This window comes from Nannospalax galili, unplaced genomic scaffold, assembly GCF_000622305.1.
Source record: "Nannospalax galili isolate Female #2095 unplaced genomic scaffold, S.galili_v1.0 scaffold798, whole genome shotgun sequence".
In the NCBI taxonomy this organism is placed as follows: Eukaryota; Metazoa; Chordata; class Mammalia; order Rodentia; family Spalacidae; genus Nannospalax; species Nannospalax galili.
In genome coordinates, this window is record NW_008341669.1 from 966,670 (window position 1) to 989,326 (window position 22,657).

Consider the following 22,657-nt stretch of genomic DNA (forward strand, 5'->3'; position numbering starts at 1 on the left):
TCTTGGAGTCTGGTCAACCTACCAGGCAGCACACCAGTAAGGAAAACTGACTCTCCCTCTCCCAACATCTATAATTGCCAATAGGTCTTCAGCCTGCTCAGTATTAAAAATGAAAGAAACGTATTAAAATAGTAGAAATGGTTATACTGTGTAATAGAATGTGACTTTTTATTTTGTTATTTGTGCTTTTTGACTTCCCAAGTTTTATTAAAAGATATTTATACTAGAATTATATATATATATACATGTGTGTATGTGTATAAACATAGAAATATTCATGGACACATGTGGATATTTATTTACACATGCATATTGTGGAAATTAAGAAAGAGGAAGGAGGGATGATGTGGTGGTGCGTGCCTTTAATCACAGCACTGAGGAGGCAGAAATAGGCAGATTTATGGGCATTTGAGGGGCCAGCCTCATCTACATAGTGAGTTCTAGTCCAGCCAGATTGCATAGTCATATACTGTTTCAAAAAGAAAAAAGAAGAAAGAAAAAAATGAAGAACACATTTCTTTCCAAACTATTGTATTCTTTTGTGGCTGGAGACATGGTTCAGTGGTTATGAGTACTTGCTGCTCTTCCAGAAGAACTGAGTTGGGTTCCTATCACCAAATTCCAGCACCAGTGGATCTGACTTCTTCTGGTCTCTGTGAACCCCTGCACACATGCATTCACATACACAGATCACACACACACACACACACACACACACATACACACACAAATAAAAATAATTAAAAAGAAAAGGAGAAGAAAGATCTTTCAGTGGCCATCAGGGAGGTGGAGGAGAGTACTGCCCTGAGGATGGAGGATGGAGGTGGTCAGCTTTGATCGGGAGATGGATGAAGATGAAGGGAGCCTCTGGCTTGGCGCTGGCAGGAGGAAGCCCTTCAGTCTCCTCACAGCTCTTCAGATTGGACTGCACCTTCAAATCTCAAATTAATGTATGGAGATACATATAATGAGGGCTCTCCACAAATGTTTAAATGGGAGAATGAAAAACAGAAAGGGGGATTTGCTCTAGCTGTAACCAACGACGATTCCAAAAGCACACATAAGGCAGGCAGCATGTGCAGGTCTATGCATTCCCCCCATTTGGATCTGTGGACCTCAGGCTCCTCACAACAAGCATGTGTGCAAACAGTGCCTCATCTGCTCTGCATGAGGGGCAACAGGTACCCAGACCTTTGTAAAACCCCTTGAGTTAAAGTTGTTGTAAGTCTCAGCTTGGAAAGGCCAAGACGTTTTGTGCCATGTGGGCATCTTTAGATGGAAGGAGAGGTAAGAAAGCAGTGGATGAGAAAAGGAGTGAGAAGGGAGACAGGGAGAAAAAGAGACAAGGGAAATGAGAGGAGAAAGGCAGATCAAAAGGAGAAAGAGGAAGAGGAGACTGGGGGAGGGGAGACAGGGAGGAGGAAGAGCTGGATGACTTAGGGATGGAACCCTGGACCAGGGGACACTACCAACTGGAAGCTGGAGCCATGCTGTTGCTGAATAAAGTCAAACGATTCCCTTGGGGGTTGACAGGGAATAAGCAGATGACTTACACCCTTCAGAAATGAGGGCAGGGTTACAGACCTGTTCCCTAAGGGCAGAGGGCATGTGGGCCAAGCCTAGGTGAGTCTCAAGGGGTAAGAACACAGGTTGAGATGGTCATGTAGTTTGCTCATCTTACTAAAGAAACATGGAGGCCTTGTTCCAACTTAGCTCCTTCACAAGGCTCCAGAAGGCTGAACCAAAGTGAGTTGCTCTTGCCAAACACTACACACTCAAATTCAAGCTTCAGGACAGCAGGTAGAAGCTGATACAGAAGAGTTCTCCCTCAAAATAACAGTCTCCAGCCTAGGAGAGATGGCTCAGAGCTTAAGAGCACCGGCCGATCTTTTAGAGGACCTGGGTTTGGTCCCCAGCACTCACATGGCGGCTAATAACCATCTGTAACTCCAGTTTCAGAGAATCAAATTCCCTCTTCTGGCCTCTGCAGGCACTGCATGCACATAGTGCATATATATGCATGTAGGTAAAACACTCAAACACATAAAATAAAAATAAGTATTTAGAGTTTCCAGTCTACCTGAGCCAAAGTAATAAAGAAGTCCTCTCTAAGTCCTGCAGAAGTAGGAATCCCAAATTAACCTCGTATTAGCCAATTAGCTCACCCCTTACTGTTCTAGTTTCTCGTTCCTATCTTACAAAACCTACTGTTATGCCTCTGCCCAGTGGGAGTTCTCTCTCTTACAGGGAAGCTGCCCTCATTCATGACCATCTCTAATAAAAGCCAATTATAGCTTCATAAACTTGTAATTTTGTCTTTTGGTAAACCTGTTCTGAGAGCAAGGTAAGCAGGAGGGAAGAGGAAGACAGAAAATAAGAAAGAAAAGAGAGAGGCAGAGAGTGAAAGGCTCATGGAACAAAATACCACAGAACCTTAAAATACTTAAAAGGGAACCAGAGGAAAGCCCATGAATGACCTGCCCTGGACTCTCAAAGAGAAACAGAGGAGGGCCTCTGCGGTGTATACACCCCAGCCACACCCGGCCTACACAGCTTGACCCTGTGACCCAGATTTCCTGCGAGGGCCCATGTTTTCTCCAGCCCCATCATTCAAGTGTGCTCTGAGGGCGTGGGGCAGAAGGATGGAGCAGCTGAGGGGTGGGGCAGAGCCAGCATCTGCTGCTGCAGGAGCCCACCAGTGCAGAGAGAGAAAAGATTGTCAAGTTGACTGGGTTCAGAGACACCTGGGAGATCAGTAAAGCGCATGCCTGGGCACGTCTGTGAGGGTCGTTCTAGAGATAACTGACATGTAAGACTGCAACGGAAAGGGAAGCCTGCTCTGGATGCATATGGAAACACGTGATAGGCTGGGCACCCGATGGAATAAAACTAGGAAAAGAGGAAACCAGCCAGAGCACACACGCCCCACTTCCGAGCCAGTGCATCTGTTTGCTGCTGGTCGCCCCTGGACATCGGACTCCCGCTCCACCCGCCTTTCAGTGCAGACCCCCGCAGCATCCACTCACCAGGGAGCTTCACCTTCAGGCTAGGCTGCATCATTGGTCCCCTCATGCTGCAGCTTTCAGCTTCTTAGACTGAACGGCTACCAGCCTCTCTGTCTCTCCAGTGTACAGATGGACTGCAATGGTGTAAGCCAGGCTAATAAATTCTTTTAGAATCACGTACAGATGCTACTGGTTCCTCTAGAGGACTCCCAGTACTACAAAGATGAAACACCGGCCAGGGACAGGTAGCCTATGAAGCTGTGCTCCCAACACAAGTCAGAAGGGTCGCAGGGGTGAAAGATCACTGGCCAACAGCAGCATGAGTCAGCTTTGGGTGTGGATGGGGAGGGAAGTTTTCTTGTTTCCAGAGCATTCTGGAGCCTCTACCTCAAGGGAAACTCAAGACATGGAAGGTGCTCTGTGCAAACACCTAAACACTGTTCTACCCAAACACCATGCCAGCCAGCTTGGGCTTTGGAAAGCACCCAAAACAGCTGAGCTTACTGTTTGACAAGCCACTATTTGACAGGAAAACAGGCCACCCAATAGTCTGTATGGAAAGATAGGATTCATGAATATGTATAAAATCCTTTTCCTAGAGACAATTGTTCCTGTGGTTACTGGAGCACAGCAGGCTTTGGGGGCGTGTGGGACTCAGCACTTAAGAATCCCTTTTGCCTCCTGCAGGGGAGGTTATAGAAAGCTAAAGTGACTTCCTGAGTCCCTGGGATGGTTGCTCAGTGCTGGTTTGACTCACAGAGCTTTTTAATGTTCACACACTTCTGGGGCTGGAGAGATAGATGGCTCAGCGGTTAAGAACACTGGCTATTCTTGCAGAAGACCTGGGTTCGAATCCCAGCACCCACATGGCAGCTAACAACTGTCCATAACTCCAGTTCCAGGGGATCCAACAGCGGGCATTGCACGACACCCTGGACCTTAGGCCTTGAGGAGGAAATAGAGCTGGGAGGTGAGAACAGCCTTGCAAAGCTCCCACAGAATTCCTAGAGGGCCACCTGGCAACGAGGTTCTCACATCCCATGCTCTAGGGAAGGCACAGTCACAGGCCTCGGGGCAGAGCAGAAAGAACGAAGAAGCTCTAAGAAGGCTTCCTTACCCCTCCTCCCCTCAAGCCAGCCCCGAGGAGCCAGGCAAGGGACTTTGGGGAGAGCTGTGCAGACTCCCATTTGCACTGTTCGTTTGATGCTCAGTCCCTTCCACCTGTCTGCATTCTGTCTCCATGCAAAGGATAAGCTTTGCCATTTGAGAAAAAGCCTGGAGATGCAAAAGTGCTATTTCAGAAATAGTGGAATGGAGATGGAATATTCCACAAACTATCCACCCATACTACTTGTCTACCTGGAGAGACTGCCCACATAGGCGCCCACTGGCCTGTGCTCTGAAGTTTGCAAGGAATGCTGGCCTGGGCTAGGCTAGCTGTCAGGTTCTCACAGTGAACAAACAGTGGCTCCCTTTGAAGGGCTGGGTGGATAGGAGGTTGCTAGAAGCAACAACCCCATTTTCTTCCTGTGTCTGAAGGCATCTGAGATAGACTCTGGCTGGTAGGCTGGGTCCTGCTGAGCCTAAGAGCATCTCATTTGCAAAGGCTGCTGGGAAGTAGAAACGTAAACCAATTTTTATGGAGAAAATGTCATTCTACAAGCTGGAGGAGGAGAGCCGCCTGCAGTTCGCAGTGTTTGATGTGCCAAGGCAGATGTGTGATTGGCATTTAGGAGACCCTGTTCTGAACCATGGTTCCAGAGGCCTCAGTGGGAACCCTAGCTAAGCCTCTGTGGACAGTCTGTGTCAAGACCTTGAGTCTCAGTTGTCTCTGAATCAGAGGCTAAGAAATAGTACACAGAGTTCCTGAAGGGATCAGATGTCATAATGACACTCAGTGGCCCTCAGTGCGGTCTGTGAAGAGGCAGAGTTTGTGGTGATGCCTGTGGTCAGACAAGGATGAAAAGTCCTCAACTTCTGGAAGAGATCCACCGCCAGATAAACACCGGCCAATACAGGCCAAAGTGGTCAACATGTGGAAGCGTCGAGGGGAGAGGAACCCTACAGGGAAGGCAACCTCTGCATGGAGTCTTAAAGAGCATGTATGTTTTTCATGAGGACCAACGGAAAGAACATCTCAGACCAAGGAAGCATAGGGGCTAAAGAACATTGAATCCTTTCACCCCTCTTATAGATGTCTCCTCTACCTTCTTCCACTGGAGCACAAAGAGCCTTCACAGTACTCAGAGGCACGATGGAAGAAACAATTGTCTGCACACAGAATGAGAAGCGTCAGTCACAGAAATGATTCAGGGTCCCGACTCCATCTAAAGAGGCTTAGCAAGGCTTCCCAAAGTGAAGGGCAATTGAAATGCTAGTATCAGCCAAGGGAAGGCTACAAGGTCAAGAAAAGAAAGCAGAGGTGGAGAGATGGCTCAGTGGTTAAGGGCATGTACTGATCTTCCAGAGGACCCAAGTTTGGCACCTATGTTGGGCTGTTCATAACTTCCTTAACTCCAGTCCCAGAGGATCTGATACCCTCTTCTGGCTTCTGAGAACATTGTACTCATGTGCACATACCCCCCCACACACACAGACACATAGACATACACGGAGTTGGACATCTGTGGCCACTGCAGGAGTTGGGGCTCCTGGCCCCCTTGGACCTCTGTTCAGGATGCTGCCATGAACATGGGAAACTTCTTTTGAAAACATTTTGTCTGAGCCAGAAGTTCATGAGTGACAGTAGGTCATGGTCAAGTGACCCTGGACAAGGGTCTTTCACAGGCCAGAAAGACCTGACCTTGCATAGGATGACAGATCTCTACAGCTTTGCCCTGAGTTTCTCTAAGCCATAGCACTTTGTCCCCGAAAGAGCTATCTGGAAAAATCACCAAGAAAACAACCTCCACTTGTTTTAATTCTCTCATTTGATTTCATGTATGCATCAACCTATCCCTTTTGGGATGCTCAAGGTCTTCATATAGCAAGATGGTGGCTGCTGGGAAGGTAGATGTGTGCTCAGCATTCCTTCCACAGTGCCTACGTGAGATGCAGAAACCTCCCCAGCTCTTGGAAGCCAAACCTGGGGTGGGCTGGTGGGCCCAACAGAGCACATGGGCCACCATGACTTCAAGATCACTTGAAGGACACAGAGGTGGCACTTTTCGGTGTGCCTGAAAGTCACTCTGGATCTTGTCACCACGCAGATTCTGACTCAGCAGAGCAGACTGAGCCGTTTGCCCCCTCTGCTCTTCACATGTAACTGGGTGGTGCTGAGGATGGGGGTCTAGAGCCTTTGCTGAGCCACTTGTTCATTTGAGGGGTGGCTACTGGATCCCTCCCAAGTAGGACTTGCTCCAATGATAGGAGGGGGCAACATGAGACCCTGGCCTTCCCCCTTCCATGGAGGGAACTCAGCAGTAAACAAATATACAGATATATCAACAATCACAAAGTGATGTGTTCTTTGGAGACAATGAAAATAGGTAGAGGGACAGTGGAAGACTGGTATGCAAATGTTGAAATGTGTTAGGCTAGCTCTGATGGTTAATCATGATTTTCAACTTGATTAGATTGAGAGACACTCAGGAGATTGATAAAGTCTATCTCTGGGTCTGTCTGTGAGGGTGTTTTCAGAGATAATTAGATCCTGAGGACTTTGGTCTAATCAACAGTTTAATCCACTGATGGATTCAAATTTTGAATAGATTATTGAGAGGTTATGGAACCCTGTAGGGTGGGGCCTGGCTGGAGGAGGTGTTTCACTGGGGGGTGTACTTGGAGGCAAGTCTATTTTGCCGTGGCCCCTTCTGTCACACACCTATACTCCAATACCATTATGAACTGAAACTTCTAAAACCATGAGTGACATTAATCATTCCTCCCTTTAAGCCGTTTTTGTAGGTATTTTATCACAGCAGCAAAACGTACCCAACTCACTGGTGATATGAGATGGATTCCCCGAAGTGGGAAATGGGGGATGAGAAAAGGCTGTCTGCAGAGAGAGCGAGACAAAGAAAAGAATAAGAGCTGTCACAACTGGGGAAGGGAGGAGATGAAGGGGACGGGGTGACGAGATAAACCATGGGAGCCTGGACCAGATCGTAGAACGGAAGTGACAGCTGGAGAAAATATTGGTGAAATCTGTATAAATTTCATACTTAGTTTTATAGTTCTGTTCCAAGGTTAATGTCTTTGTTTTGATAAATTTTCTTTGGTTATGTAAAATGTTGACATGTGGGGGAACTGGGTGAAGGGTATAAAAGAGCTTTCTTTAGTCTTTTTGTAACTCTTCAGTAACTTTAGAATTATCTCAATATTAAAAAATATTAACTGTCAAAAAGGAAGAACAGAGGAGAGAAAAGATTTCTAAACGCAGACACTTCTGTTTGCATTCTGCTGGGCACGTCCGAGGTAAAAGAGCAGATCCCCAAGCCCTGTCTTTGTGCGAACAGCAGTGCACATGTGTGACTCTGAAACACCGGGCAATAAAGAGACATTTTGGCCACAGGATGAAGAACTAAGGTATGGACAGACTGAGAAGGACTCTGTGGCCTTGAATAACGTCGCTTGTAGAGCAATGTTCAGGAGCTGCTTTTAGGGCCCATCCCTGTGTAGACAAGACTGTATGTCTCTGTTATCTTTTTCCTCTGTCCCTCAATTCCTGATTAAGGCTGGAGATCAGGCTTGGGAACAGTCTTCGGAATTCACTGACCTGCTTTGCCTGTCCCATCATCTCCGGTTTTCCTTCTCTTCAGAGCAGATATAACAAAAGCAGACATGAATTGACTTGCAGTTCTGCTCCCACATGACTTCCAGACCCCCAGACAAAGGCTGACCAGATGACCATGACCACTAAGCTTCCTGACAGCAGGAAACCTACCAAATTAAGGCTGATGCTCCAGATAGACAAGGCTCTCTCTGGGCCACAAAACCCATATCCCTGGGGAGCTGGGAAAGGACAGGACCCAGCATCAGTGGCACCAGAAAACTCTGACACCTGGAAAGATATGACCTCAAGGGCCTCTTGTCAGGAGGACACAATGTCATCATGGTGACAAACTGACCTGCTTTCTGCCTGTGCTATATGGTTTAGGAAGGAAACGTGATATTTCCCTCCAGCCCAACCATTTCAAACTGTACAGGTGACAACAGCAGGTGGTCCATTCCAGAAAAGCCATGTACACACTGCCCAGATGGAGGTAAGGCGGGGGGGGGCAGGACCTGGGAGTGTGCTGGAGAAAAAAGTCTCCAGGTGGGCAGAGGACAGTGCTCTGGTCTAGAACTCTGAATCCAGCAGTGTCTACAGCACATTGACTTAATGGGAAGAGCCCCTCTGGACATGGACTTTGAACCTGACATTCAAGGTTTCCTATGTACTGGGTGAACCAAGACTTCCTTATACTTGAGCTGAAAAAAGGGAAATTGGAATAATTCCAGCATGTGGTGGTTTGACTTAGAATGTCCCGGATAGGTTCAAGTCTTTGAATACTTGGTTCCCAGTTGGTAGTGCTGTTTGGGGAGGTCATGGAACTTACAGGAGGTGTAGCCTTGCTGGAGGAAGCTTGTCACTGGGAGTGGGCTTGGAGGGTTCATAGTCTTGCCATACTTTCAGCTTGCTCTCTCCGCTTCCTGTGCCTGCTTGGAGATGTTAGTACTCAGCTTTCTGATCCAGCTGCCTTCTGCCATGCCTCCCCTCCGTGATGGACTCTTATCCCTCTGGAACCATAAACCCAATAAACTCTTCCTTCTATAAATTGCCTTGGTCATGGTGTTTTATCATAGCAACAGAAATGTCACTAATACACTATGTTCATAAGCTTTTCTTCAATATCTGATATGAAAATTTAAAAGAAAAAAAAAGAGATTGATTTTGGTTCTCTATCTCAGAAGTTTCATTCCAAGGCTGGCTGGATTCACTGCTGTGGGCATGTGGTAAGATAGAATACTGTAGTGATGGGAACATGGGCGGAGGCTGCACATCTTTGGGCATCCAGGAAGCAGAGAAGAGGGAGAGGGAGGAGCCAGGGTAAGATGCACCCTTCAAATACATCTACCCAATGACCTACTTCCTCTTCACTGTCCATTCAGTGTGAAATTATCAGTAGATTAACCCATTGATGTAGCTAGTGCCCAGTCACCTCCCAAAGATTAGTTCCATTTGTTGGGGTTCAAATCCTCAACACATGAGCTTTTGGGGGGGTCTTTTCAGACTCAAACTGTAACACTTCCCAGCAAAGCAAGAGCAGGAAGATATAGATACAAAGTAATTTGCAATAGGAAAACTAACTTAGAAGGCAGGGGTGAAATAGCATTCTGCTTGCTGGTCAGACTCTGTTCCCTTTGCCCAGAAAAATGGGCTGAGGGCAGAGGAGGAGTTCATGGAGGAGTTGGGAGTTCATGGAGAATTCTGGGAGGCACGCTTTTCATGAGATCTAACCTGTCCTGGATCACACAAGTCTATATTCGACTAATCATCTATCTCATGAAATGTAACTGTCAGCTGCAAATATTCCTTCGCAAGTAAGCATGTAACCCAAGCTTAGTTGATAAAACTAAACCCAGAATTTCTTTTCAAGAAACAAGGGACAGAGCCCCACTTTCTCCTGGCCTGGCTGCCATAAAGGTATTGAGACCTGAAATGGCTACCAAAGGCCTAGGGGAGGTGGTCTGAACACAAAGTGGGCAACCAGAAGAGGGGCACTCAGAAACGGGCTGCATTTTGATGACATGTTGAATCTCTGGCTCAAACTCCACTGGAAGCTAGCCCAGCTCTGGCTGGCTGTATCATTGACATCAATTTGACTTTTTAGGAAAGTTCAGTTTGGGTGTCTATTTCTTGCAACTAGAAAAATCGAGCATCTGGATGGTATGGTGTGATGTAACATTTCCCACTGTGATCCTCTCTGGGAAGTAAAGTTATGACCCTTTATAACGTCTTCCTCCTGGTCTCCCTTCTCTAACAAGCCCAGGTCACATTTTAGAAAAGACAATGAAGATACTCTTAATTTGAGGGAACATTACTATCTTCTATACCCAAACCGGGGGATGGCCTCATGCACACACTCCAGTAGCTCTGATCTGCATGATATCTGCCTGCTAGGGTCCAGTTAAGTTGTGTATTAATCACGCCTTTTCATTTTAATTTTAATTTTTTGGAATTCCTGGAGCTTTGACATTTGAGACTCTGCAGACCTGGAGAGCTTGCTCCTCCTGACATGGACTAGCCAATTTCTAGATAGGCATCCTTTCCTGAACACACTAACCAATCCAGAACGCTTCTCCCTCAGTCCCCTCATTCATCAGCTCACAGGGCTACTATGCTCTTGGCCACTAGTCTCCTAACCATAAAGTCACTTGTCTACCACAGAGACCACTGAAATTAGCCATCAAGCTTGTCTGACACCTGCTTGCCTTTTACCATGGAAACTGCAGCAAAGGATCTTGGTCTTTTTTTCCCCCTGCCTGTTGTGTGGCCTGCACGGGAACCTTCCCCCTCTTGGAAACCACAAGTAACAAAGGATATTTTCTCACCATATCTGAATAATAATAAAATCAAAAGTTGTGTTTCTCTACTAGGAGCCATACAGCCAGCAGACATTACTTTTAGTGCTGTACTTATGAAGGACATCGTAGACTTACCTACATCTATTATATAGCTTTTTCCAATTTGTATAATATTGAGATAAAGTTGGCACTTAATCAATGCATACTGATTGTTTGATGGAACAAACTAATCAAGACATACAAAATCTACAGCCACTATATAGCAGATTGCTTCAAAGGGATTCAAGAGCTCCTAGAACAAGATTTATGATATGCTTTTCTTAATAGATCTTAAGAGGGTTTTTCTTGGGCTGAGAGCCCTAAGATGCAGACCCTGAAGCAAGGATTTTGATGCCAAATGATTTATTTAAGACACAATTCTAGAAATCACAAAGAAAAAGTAGGGAAGTGAGGCAGAAGGAAATGACCTTAAACTACAGTGGTCATGAGCAACTAGAAGACGGTGCAAGGCCATGGTCCTCATGGTAACATCTGTGGTGGTTTGACTGACAATGTTCCCCAAAAGCTCCAAGTATTTGGACATTTTATCTCCAGTTGGTAGCACTGTTTGGGGAGATCTTAGAAGGTGTGGCCATGCTGGAGGAAGTGCATCACTGGGGGCAGTTCTTAAGCCTTGCGGGATTTCTAGTCACTCCTCACTCCCTGCTTCCTGTGCCTGCTTGAAGATGTGAGCCTCTGCTTTCTGCTCCTGTTCTGGCCACCTTGGCTGCCATGCCTCCCCACCATGATGGACTCTTACCCTTTTGGAATTTTAAGCTAAATAAACTCTTCCTTTTATAAGTTCTCTTGGTCATGGTATTTTATAACAGCAACAGAAAAGTAACTAAGACCATATCAGAACTGCACAGAGGGATTGCCAGAATAGAGCCAGGGGTCCTGACTCAGTTGCTCCCACACGACCAGTTCCAAGGCCAAAACCACTCTTATAGAACCACCACCACAGATAAACTTAAAATGCCTCAGACTCACCCCCTTTCCATCCCCAAAGGGGCAAAAAGCTAGAGCATCATCACCGAGTGGTCCTTCATCACTGGCTGATGGCAGCTCCCAGCAGCAGTAATCCCTCAGTGTTTGTGATCAATCCCTACACAAGCGAAGAGGAAGGTGCCCAGGTAGTGTTCAGACCTTGTAGTAGGACAACTGCTTGAAGCTAGTGGTGAGGCGTGGGCAGGACAATAGCAGCATCTCTGATAGCAGCCTATCTGTGACTTTTTTTGTTTGGGTTTTTGTTTTTGCTTTTTTGGTCTTTTTTGATGGTTAATACAGGTTGACTGAACTAAAAGATGCTCAGTTGGCTAGTGAAACATTCTAAAGCTGTTTCCACAACAAATTAACCTTAAATTAATAGACTGAGTAAAGAAGATTGCCCTCAGCAAGGTGAGTAAGGACCATCCCATCACTGGGACCCAAACAGAGCAGGAGGGTTGAGGAAGGGGAACTTTTCTGACTGTTGTAGAGCCGAGACCTTCATCCTCTCCTGCTCTCCAGCATCAGTGCACCTGGTTCTTGGACTTTCAACTAGAATTTGCAGCATCAGCCACTTACTTCTGGGTTCCTCAGACTGGCCCACCTTTGCCTCCCCTGATTCTCAAACCTCTGAGGTTAGACCAGGACTACACCATCACCAGCTTCCCTGGGCCTCAGGCTTGAAGATAGCATATTATAAAAATTCTCAGACTTCATAATCGTGCAAGCTAATCTCTCATGAAAAGTGTTTGCTATAATTTCGATGTGGAATGTCTCTAAAAGCCCCTGTGTTAAAAGCTTGTTCCTCAGCCTGTAGTGTCATTGGGATATGATGGTCATTTAGGAGATGGGGCATAGGAGAAGTAAGTTAGGTCTTTGGAAATGATACTGGGAGGTAGACCCTCCCTGCCTCTCTCTCTTCACTTCCTACCCATCATGAGACAAATACATTTCCTCTGTCATACACGTCCATGACGCTCTGTCTCCACAGGTCCAAAAGCAGTGGGGCAAAGTGACCATGCACTGAGACCATAAGCCAATGACCTTGTGTGCATTGTCACCGTGACGTGAAACTGACTACAGCGTCCTGTTATTCCGTTCCTTCTGCTTCTTTGGAGAACTCTGACTAATACAGATTTTTATGTCAACACGATTCTAGAGGAACACAATTTGAAGGTGAGTTTCATGAAATTGTTCTGGATTTCTTGGATTTCTCATATGACTAGATTGAAAGACCTGATGGTTCTTTATCCAGCAGTAAAGGCAGCACTTAGAGTTCCGTGACATGACTATTTATAGATGTTTGCAAAATTTCCCTCTCAGATCTTCCTCATCAGCTGCTTATAAGAAGCAAGGAGCGAAATGACTCTGGATATAACACACAGACATTTTTAGCAAACTACACAATATAAGGGCATGGGTTGTTTGCCCCCAATGCCATTGGGGCAAAGTTATAAAAGGAAATGATGGACCTAGGGATTTGAAGTTTGAACTCAAGCACCTATTAACTTCTAGGAGTGACCTTAAGGAGATCCTTAGCTAGAAGAAATCGCTTATCTCCTGCTTAGCTGAATTCCAACGCAAATTAAACTCTCAGTCTCACATGGGCTGGAGTGAGGACATTGACAAGATCCTCCAAGCTGGGATAGGGCATGTGGAAAGTTCCTTATAAATCTGGGGACATTTAGCCTCTAAGAGCCGATGAGCCTTCTTTACTAGCAGAAGAATACCTGAGAACTGAATGGAAATACCTCTCTTCCTCTAGAAAAAAAATGCATATCTTCTCCAAACCCAGTGTTAACAACCTCCCACCCCATCTTACCACCTCTCTCTTGAGGGGATTAGAGTCTCCCAAGCAGTGGTCAAGCAAGACAGTGGTAGTTCCCGCCAAGACCTACTCTCACCGTTCTCCCATGCTGCTGGAGCTATAGTTAGACTCAAGTCCCACAGCTGCTAGAGGTGGTATACAAAGCATGACCTGTCTGAGTTTGCTTTTCATTGCTATGATAAAACCCTGGTCCAAACCAACTTGAGGAGGGAAGGGTTTATTGGATCCTACTCTTCCAAAGGACAGTCCACCACTGAGGGAAGTCAGCACAGGAACTCAAGCCCAGAATCAAGAGACAGAAGCTGGAGCAAAGACCATGGAGGAACACTGCTTACTGACAAGCTCCTCTGGCCTGTGCTCCGCCTGCTTTCTTATAAAACCGGAGAACTGCTCAGGACCACTCACAGAAGGCTGGGCCCTCCCACATCACTCAGCAATCAAGAAAATACCTCACAGATATGCCCACAGACTGATATAATAGAGGAAATCCTTAAATTGAGGTTTCCTCTTCCCAAATACGTCAAGTTGACAATATGTTGACATGATCCATGAAGAAGCATGGGCATTCCAAATGAAATACTTGATTCTTCTACCTTAGGCAAGCAGAGATCTAGGGTACAGGTGTGGAAATAGTAAAGTTTAACGTAAGCGTAGATCATAAAATGAGACCAGGCTAAATTGAATGCTTATAGACTCTATAAACAGATATTTTTCATGTTGTAGTTCAAGAAACTAGAAAATGGGGGCTGGAGGCTCAGTGGTTAATGGCATTGGCTGCTCTTGCAGAGGACCTGGGTTCAATTCCCAGCACCTACATGGTAGCTAACAACCATCCACAACTCCAGTTTTAGGAGAGTCAATGCCCTCTTCTGACCTCTGCGGTGTGGGCATTGCATGACACAGTGCACCTGCATATATATTCAGGCAACGCACTCATACACATAAAATAAAAATAATAAATAAAATATTAAACAAAGAAACCCAAAAATGCACCAGCTGGTATGTGGATCAAAGGTACTCCTTGTGAGCAAATTAAAGATGCACAGTCTCCCTCATTTCAGTGTAGAAGAAGGGACAGGAATATTGGAATGGTGATTTGTCATGTAAGATCAACCAGCCTTCACTGGGAAGGCTCAGAGACTTATCTTTCACCAGAAGCACCAGCACTTTGAGAAAACATCTGTAAGGACACCCCACCAATCTTGAAAGCTCTGTGATTACTCTTCTCTGTAAGCCAGTCCTTGTGTGAAAACCACAGCCATTCAACTAAAAAGTCTGAATGCAAAGGGAAAGCTTGGATCCCTGAGTGGCAGAGCTAGTGGCATTTGACCACCAAAAGCACAGGAGATGTTCAGTTTCAATCGCCAATGTGATACAACATAGAGCCAATCTAGGAAAAGAGTCTGCTCTCGACTACGGATATGATCACTGCTTCATGATCCCCTTGATTTCTTCACAATGCTGAACCGTAAACTAGAACTGTGAGCTAATGTAAACCTTTCTCCCCTAAGTTGTTTTTTGTCAGTATATTTTACCACAGCAACAGATTTGAAACTAAGACAGGGAGAAAAGCCTGGCTACCCAGTGGCAGCCCAGTCACACCAGCAGTCAGAGCAGCTTGAAGAACACAGACCCATGGTGTCAACTAATTAATCATGATGTTCCTGAAAGTGGCACACATGAGGGGCCTATTAAATGCTTCCTCAAAGCAGATCATGTGCACAGACGCTCAACCTAAATCATAAAAGTGGAGGTAAGGCTCCTCGTTCCCAGCTTCGAGCCAGTTTACATTCCTAGAACTCGGTGTATGGAGGGCAGGTAGGGTTTCCGCAAGGAAGGTCTCTGGCATCTGCAGAGCAAACGGTACTGTTCTTCCTTCCACCCTTCTCTAAACAGATCTGCAACCTTTCACCGGGGCAAACATGTTGAAGAAAGTGGGGAGAAAAGAAAGAAAAACAAACAACCAAACAGTAAAAAAGTTAAAAAGTAGGCTGTGCCAATGCTTAGGCTCTGAACTGAAACTGCTTCCAGGAGATTTGAAACATCACTCTTGCCCTGCTCTCAAAGCAGGGTTTTAGAGAAGTCAGGTGATCTGACCCACCTTACAGTGGGTCCCAGGGTGTCCCCTAAACCCAGTGTGGAGATTTCCCCAGTTCCAGAATCTCTAATTGGAAAACATAAAGTCAGCAGGTGGCAGGACTTTCACATTTGTTCCTGTCCTGTGAAAAGTTAGGGATTTTTTGGGGGGGAACAATGTTCAAGGGGTACTTTGAGACAGATTAGTGGAGAGTAAGGAGTTTATTACAAAAGTTCTTAGTGGGGCTGGAGAGATGGCTCAGCGGTTAAGAGCACTGACTGCTCTTGCAGAAGACCCAGGTTCGATTCCCAGCACCCACATGGCAGTTAGAACCATCCTTAACTCCAGTTCCAGGCGAATCCGAACCCCTCTTCTGACCTCTGTGGCATTGCACGACATGGGTGCACTCACATACATGCAGGCAATACACCTAAAGTAAGAATTTTTTTAAAAATCAAAAAGAAAAGAAAAGTTCTTAGTGCTGGTGATAGAGAGGCAGAGGCGTAGTAGAGGGTCCAAGGAGAGGTTTTGACCCCGGCATCAGAGACAGACAGGCATGACAGGGCTCTGAAGAGAATAATCAGGGCCCACATGGAAGAAGTAGGTTTTCTTCTTGTACTTTTCTGAAGATGCTAGAGTTTTCAGAGTGAGTGTCCAGCCAGGCTCTCGGAGTCCCAGGCAGGAGGCAGGGAAGGGGGTGGGGAACAGGATGTGTAGCCACCAGTACCCCCCTTTGATGCACGCTTACTTCCCAGGTGAGAGACCCTGATACCTCAAGGTCTGTTAGCTAGGGACTCACAGACACAGGCAGTCTTAGCCAGTGCCTGTGGCATCTGTGAGAGGGCAGGGCTGTTATAGACACTGAGGCCTGAGCAAAAGCTGGCTTCTAACATGATATTCTTACAACCTGTGGATGCCATGATGGAAAAAGCCAAACCGAAGTCATTAGCATGCTTCATGCCTGGGTATAGGTTGAAAGGTACTGCAGTCCTGACAGAATTATAGACCAGTGCCACCAGCAAGTGTTTGAAAGATGCAAGGTGTTGATTCCTACCACATCCCCATTCAGCAATTCTTAACATTTATTTTATTTATTTTTATTTTATGTATATGTGTTTTGCATGCATGTATATAAGTTCACCTGTGTGCAGTACCCAAGGAGGTTAGAAGAGGGTGTCAGACCCCCTGGAACTGGAGTTAAGGACAGTTGTTAGCCACCATGTGGGTGCTGGGAATCGAACCCGGGTCTTCTGCAAGAGCAGTCAGTGCTCTTAACCGCTGAGCCATCTCTCCAACTCCCCCAGTCAACTTTATCTGATGTCTACAGGAGTTAGATGGATCTTACAGACTAACAGCAGATTGCCATAAGTTTAACCAAGTAATGACTTCAGTTGCACCTACTATATCACATATGGCTTCATTCCTTGAGCAAATAAATACCTCTAGAACCTAGCTTGCAAATACTGATTCAGTAAATTGCCTGTTCCACATCCTTGTCATTAAGGCCCACTGGAAGCAGCTCCACTCAGCAGGAGAGGCTGGTAACACACCTCAGTATCCAGTTCCAGGGCATGTCAATTCTCTGGCCCTGTGTCAGGATTTCATTCTCGGTAACCTTCATCTCCTTCTGCTAGGTGAAGATATTGATTACCTCATGCCCCTCACTCAGTGGGCACATAGTAGCAAGGGCTGGAGATTTACTGGTCAGGTATTTGCATGCAAAAGGGTGGGAAATAGTTATCTAAAACCCAAGGACATTCTCCGGTGAAATTTCCAAGGATTCAGAGGGGTACTGTCTTTTTTTGAGACAAGGTTTCACTATGAAGCCCAGGTCGGCCTGGAATTGCTGTAGAGCAGGCTGGCCTCAAATTCATCAAGATCCATCTGGGTCTGCCTCCTGAGCACTGGGATTAAAGATGTGTGCCATCTCTCCCTGCCTCTCAGCCTTGCTTCTGTACTTTGAACTATTTTTTCTAAGGTAAAAGTTGTTGTGACTGCCCCTCCTGGAACCAAAAAGTAGCATATTCCTAGTAGATGTCTTTGGATTTTAGAGACAGCACATCATTTGTATGCTGTTCCGATCCATTTACTAAGTGACCCAAAACACTGTTAGGTTTTTGTTTGCTCGGTTTAGTTTGGTTTTTGAGACACAAAAGAATAAACTCAGGGCTTGGGTTTGCGATGCAAGTGCACTTCCAACGAGTTACAGCCCGGGCTCTTTTCTGTTCTGAGATAGGGTCAAACTAAATTGCTCAAACTATCCTTGAACTCACTATGTAGTCCAGGCAGGTCTTAAATTCACAGTCTTCCTGTAACAGTCCCCATTAGCTGGGATTCCAGGCATGCACCACCATGCCAAGTTAAGCTGCTAGAATTGATTCAGATCAAGAAAAGTATCTGTGATAGGACCACACTGCTTGGCAATTCGAGCCATATTGTCCAGCAGATCCCATGTTGCTCGAAGTGTTACTTAGTGGCCTTCAGCGTGCCCCTCTATGTGACTTGCAGTTCATTCATATATAGCTGCTCCCTTTCAGAGAATCAGCTCTTGGTCTGGTAATAGGCCTTTGAGATCGAATGCTCGGCCATCATCACCAAGTTGTCATGTGACTTGAATTCCCATTCACGACTCTTATTGACCCACCAAGCCTTACAGTTGGACATGTACATTCAAGTTGAAGCAACACTTCATCTTCAGATGAAAGTGATATATATGCGGTTGGACCCAAGCACAGCCTGCAGACACAAGCAAATCACAGAAAGAGGTGGTCTGTGTACCTACAGTCCCCTACTCTTGCTAACACACCTTGTTTTATCTCCTAGTCTGCACCTGTGGCCTCAGGAAGTTCCTTACTACCGGTGAACAGAGAAAAGACTCAGAGCAGATTTACAATGACATGCACCGCACGACATGCAGAATAAGACTTCTGCGAGCCCAGAAGGCTGAGCCCTGGAGGGACAGAAGCTCCTATCTGGAGACATAATGATTCCATTGAACTAGAACCTACCATTACCACCTGGCCTCTGGGATGCTTGTGGGAAAGAAGAGACTTAAGTGTTGGTTGGGGTGACTGACTAATGCAGATTGCTGAGGAGGAACTGGACTCCCACACACTGAAGGTCAGGAAAGCCTTGCCTGGGATATTGACAACTCCCTAGGGTGTGTTAGTAGTTATTGTGTACCATGACCGAAATCAGAAGGAAAGCCAACCCAGGCAGCACTCTTAACCGCTGAGCCTTCTCGTTGACTTTCTTGAGCCTCCTTCTTACACAGCAAATTCCAAAGACCAAAGGACTTCAGCCTCCATTATCCTGTGGCCAATTTCTCAAAGTAAATCTCTCTGTCTCTCTCAGACCCTTTCAGAATAAAGCAAAGACCCACTGGTTAAGGTCCTTGCTGAAGGCTGCAGAGCACAGAATGGCTGCTGGAAGACAGCCATTATTACAAGCTCCAGTCACAAGATCAGGGAGAGACATGAGGACTACAGTTATTGTGAGTGTGTGGGGGGGTGTGGGTGGTGGGAGGGGGTGTCTTTTCTTTCTCCTCATTCCCTCATCAAGTGTATAATATACTTTGACTTTCTTCCAGTATACAAATATTGCTAACTTCACATCCTAGCATTTTAAGATTCAGGCTCTCAGAAGAGGAGGAAACATCACTCAAGAACTCCACTTCTTTTGGAGATTAGTATTTCCTGTGCAGGCAGGAAGGATGCATCATGTTTGGAGTTAGAACCTTGTTACCTTCAGTTAAGGGTTGATTCTCTGGCTGCTTTAAGGAGAGGTCGATGTGTGCTAAGCTGACAAGGGCTGGAGTTATGATTGTTAATTTCATGTGTCAGCTTGACTGATTGGGATGTCTCCTGCTGGAGCTAAGGCTCCCAGTTACTGAGAAAAGTATTATTTCTGGCTATGTCTTTAAAGCAGTTGCCACGGGTAGTTAGCATTTGAGCCACTAAACTAAGGGAGATAGTTTGCCTCTGCCAATGTATTGGGTATCATTCTATCTACTTGGGGTCCAAATAAGACCACAAGGTGGGAAGGGGAAATCTGTACTTACTGAGTTGAGACATCATCTTCCCCTGCTTTTGGACACTGGGGCTCCTGGGCTTTCAGCTCGGACCAGGACTTCTACCACCGAAGGCCCTGGTTTTCAGGCATTGGATTAGAACCGCACCACTGGCTTTTTTTTCTTTTATTTATTTTTTCAATTTTTATTTTATGTGTATGAGTATTTTGCCTACATGTATGTTCTAAGTACATCAAGTATGTGCAGTACCCATGCAAGCCAGAAGAAGGTGCTTCATGCCTTGGAACTGGAGTTATAGATGATTGTTAAGGACCATGTGGGTGCTGGGTTACTAAACCCATGTCCTCTGTAAGAGCAGCCAGTGCTTTTAATCTCCGGGCCATCTCTTTAGTCCTGCCACTGGCTTTCTTGAGCCTCCTTCTTATACAGCAAAGATCAAAGACCAGGACTTCAGCCTCCGTTATCCTGTGGCCAGTTTCTCAAAGTAAATCAATCTCTCTCTCTCTCTCTCTCTCTCTCTCTCTCTCTCTCTCTCCCTCCCTCCTCCTCTTCCCCCTCCTCTTCCTCCTCCTGGTTTTATTTCTCTAGTTCCTGCTCCAAAACAATGTTTCAGCATAATATGCTCTCAAGATTCATGTGGTGGTCAGAAAACCCCCATTACACATCCTTTCTTGAAAGGCACAGAGTTCCTTAACATAGTCCAGGGTTCTCAGAAGTCTGGAAACACAGTCCTCTTTTGAACTCCATGTTTTCCAAATTGACTCGAACTTTTTTTTCAAAGAAGACACTTCGGGAATTGCTATTCTAGGCCAAGGTTTGGCAACCAAGATCCACAGGCCACATGCGACTTGCTGCCTCTTGGCGTAAATAAACTTTGATTGGAACACAGCCACGTCCATTAGTTTATAGGCTGCCTGGAGCTGCCTTTGCACCGCGACACAAGAGCTCGGTCACTGTCAGAGAGAATGTATGACTCACAAAGCTGAAGCATTTACAATCTGGCCCTCGGCAGGAAAGGTTTACAGACCCTGCTTCAGACTGACTCCTTCCTCCTCATTTTAAAAGGCAGTGAAACTGAGAGGAAATGGATGTTGGCCAGAGTTACAGAGCAGATAGAGGCAATACAGGGAGACAAGAACGCTAAGTCCCTGGTACTGCGTCCTTCCCGGAAACCCTTCCCAGTTCCCAGTTCTGTCTCCGTTCCCTTTCCTTCCTGACCTCTGTTCTCCTGGCTCATCAACATGGGTGATGATAATGCTCCTGAAACCCCACCATCACCATTGCCATCACCATCTTCTGGTTTCTGAGTCTCAGCCATCCATCACTGGATCACTCGCCATGCTTTTGAACAGCCAGGCCTGTTTCAGACTTGGAGATGCCAGACAGGAGGCAAGACCTGGCAAGTTTCTGTGCTATGTACAAGGTAGATTAAAACTGCCATCGAAAGAAAGCAGAAACCTTCACTGCCTGCCGCTGAGCGCTTTGAGGGACAGGGATACAAATGAGCAAGAGGCTGGTCAAGATGAATGACACCGGAATTGAAACACGGGTTACAGAGCTGAGACACTCGTTCCAAAAGACTAAGGAAACACCTCGCAGGCAGGTTAAGGGGCTCAAAGTAGCCGCCTGCTATGATTGGAGCCTCCCGGGAGGGAAGTAGCCTTTGAGGCGGAGGGATCAGAAGCCAAACAGTAGTAGGACTTTGCCGGTCATGATCAGGAATTTAGACTACATTCAAGTAGGGCAGGACTGTCCCCTGGATGGATGCAGGCTCTGAGGTTATGATGCACGCACTGGCTTCTTAATGGACATTCTGCCCCCAAAGGCCCAGATGGTGCAAAAAAGGCACGTGGCTGGGCGTGTCAGATGCTCTGAGCAATGCATTAAACATGTGCATGTATACACAATAGATGAAGTGATGGGTACCGACCCTTGCATGTGTCTGTGCCCTGCCTCCCAGGTCAGTCCCTGTTCACATCCATTGCTCTGGTATTGATTACTGCCAGTGCCCTCTTCCTCTCCCAACAGTGTCTCACTTTGAATGATAAATTATAAGGTCACCCTAATTATACCACTTGCTCCCATGTAATTTAAGCCTTGGCTCCTGAGGTCCATTACTCTCTGGTCGATGGTTTATTCTACCTTGAAATATAAATCCCTTACAATTAATAGAAACTGTCACATGGTTATGTCTTGTTTCTCTCGCTGCTCTATCTGTTCCCAAGGACGAGATGCAGGTGTTTATTATCAGTGCATTTATATAAACGCAGTTCTTCTGTTTAACCTGCAATACTACGCAGCCTTTAGCACATCACTGCTCACGAAGTAGGCCATTGGCCTTCAGAACAATCCTGCAGGGAATGTGGAGAGCTGCTTCTCTACTGGGGGCAGAGAGGAAAAGTGAATAGCCAAGGTGTCATGGCCACTGAGTGTCAGAATTAGAACTCAAATTCATTGGGCCTCACTCCTTACCACAGCATCTGGATGACTTCTCTTCCTAGGGAGCACTGGTGTCCTTACCAGACAGAAGAGGGGCATGCTGACCTTCCTGGGGTATGTGCCCCAGAACTGCTGAATAATAACAGCTGTTTGTGTAGCAGGTGATCAGACTGTGGCCAGGGCTGTTGACAGTGCCAAGATTTTTATGATTATCTCCTAATGTATGTCAGGTCAGATGGAATATCCTGTAATGTCAGAGCTTATCTATCTCCTTGGAGGCATCCAGAGGTGGCACACACAGCCAGAGCACTCTTGGTACATATTCAAGTCCCATCTGTCAGGGATGCTCAGAGGAGGGCTCTCTGAACACCATCTTCCAGTCTGGTGTATATAGAAGTCTCCCAGGAGCTGGAGGAAGAAGGAGCCGCACAGGGAGTTTTACCAGGAGTTTTCTGGGGGCTCATAAATGAGTTTGTGGTCTAAGGAACCCAACAGTGGTTCCAGTGAGATGCATCAGACTAAAGAGCCCTTTGCTGTCCCTCAGACTGAGGTGAAAGAGGACATCGGAGGCAGAGAGGTGATCAGAAGCCAGATCATGGTGGGAACTTGTGGGTCATGACTGGGAATTTAGACTGCATTCGAGGCAAGATGACAGCAGCTCCCAAGAGTGGAGCTCTGAGACTGTGGTGTGTGTGTAAGACTCCCCAAAATAAAGAAAACACTATGAAGGGCTGGAAAGATGG